The following is a 1743-nucleotide window of genomic DNA, read 5'->3' on the forward strand; positions in this document are numbered from 1 at the left end:
GGAAATTTCAAGAGCGAAAAGGAGGAGAAAACTTACACTGACTTCTACGTGATATCTTGTTTCTGTACTTATTTGACTGGCTAGCAACCGATTTAGTTTTTTACCTGACATTCTAGGTTGGCTTGAGTGGTGCACTTGAGACATTATGCCGGCAAGGATATGGCACAAAATTGTATAGGATGCTTGGAATATACCTACAAGCATCCGGTATTAGAATGCTCATTTTTGCCATCGCTGTATCAGTTCTCTGGTGGTATTTCAACATCGTTCTGACTTTACTACTTCAAGATCCTCGGATATCAAAAGCAGCTGGTCTCTATTTGAAGTATCTCATTCCTGGATTACTTGCGTATGGGTTGTTGCAAAATATCTTGAGATTTCTTCAGACGCAATCAATTGTCGTACTGTTGGTTGTGTGCTCATTGCTCCCTCTAGCCCTCCATATCGGCATCGCCTATGCTTTGGTTTATTGGACTACACTTGCATATAAAGGAGCACCATTAGCAGCTTCAATTTCACTCTGGATCTCGGTCCTCATGTTAGGCTTGTACGTGCTTAAAGCAAAGAAATTTGAGGAGACGTGGAATGGATTCAGGTCAGAGTCTCTTAGTCACATCTTCTCGAACTTGAAGATAGCCCTACCTTTAGTAGCTATGGTGTGGTTAGTCTCATATTCCAATTGATCTTCCCATTAATTCGAACACAGGCCGAGTAACATTTAATACATAAACTTGTCTTGGTGAACTTATTTTTCTCATATTTTAATCCGTTTGGAGTATTGGGCTTTTGAGATTCTGGTTATGTTGGCTGTGTAAGGAATTTTTAAACGATCGTGTGGGCTTATATGTGTAAATTGTTGTGTATTAAATGAAAGGCTATCAAATTCGGTTAAGCCCTGTTAAAAGTGATTTAATAAGGTTTCGATTTTGGGTCGTTATGCATCCAATTAAAGTGTGGGTTCTATATGTGTTGAGATTGGGCTCAGATTACTAATTCTATGATGGGCCGAATTAGGTCAATATGCATCGTTATATAAATAAGGTTATGGTCTCCAAATCACACGTATCTTTTGCTCATTCTATTATGTCTCCCATCGCCAGAAAGAATTACGACTTGCGTGTAGATTTGGAAGACTATACCGCAGGATTCAATTATTGCAAATAACAATCTCTAATTCAGGTACGCTTCTACTATAATTTATGTACTTCTTGATGATTTAACATGAAAGATTCTGTGGTTTAAGATAATAAATTATCCTACAAGTGGTATCAGAGCATTTTCATGTTGAATCATTGAGAATCGAATAATCTATTTAGTTCTTGCAATACATTTTATGGAGTTTTCAGATATGACAATTTTAGATCTTTATTTGGTTGAATTTGAAAATTTTTGCGGTATATTTTTCGTTATTATCTTTCATATTTGGATTAAAGACTTTGGAATTTCTGATTAGGAATTTAAAATTACAGTTTTTCAGATTCGTATTCCATTTTTTTTAAGTCTACAGATTTTGTGGATTTAAGAAAAAAAATTGATTCAATTTTGGGTTACATCGATGGCAGGGCTCTCGTGCTGCTGTTACAAACAGCAGCGCTGCTTTTGGGGAGGGGCGCCGGCTCCCAATTTAGCTATTGGCGGCGCACAATTTTATTTTTAGGGTTTTCAATTTTTGGGTGATTTGGGGATGGGGGCGTCATGTGCAAATTAGATAACTTGAAGCCCCTTGGTTGCAATTAGGGTTAG

General features: G+C 37.2%; 1 pseudogene; it reads left to right on the forward strand.

Moving 5' to 3' along the window:
- Nucleotides 1-1743, forward strand: part of LOC111370157 — a 6028-nt pseudogene that overhangs the window by 3186 nt on the left and 1099 nt on the right.

This window comes from Olea europaea, chromosome 21, assembly GCF_002742605.1.
Source record: "Olea europaea var. sylvestris chromosome 21, O_europaea_v1, whole genome shotgun sequence".
Lineage (NCBI taxonomy): Eukaryota > Viridiplantae > Streptophyta > Magnoliopsida > Lamiales > Oleaceae > Olea > Olea europaea.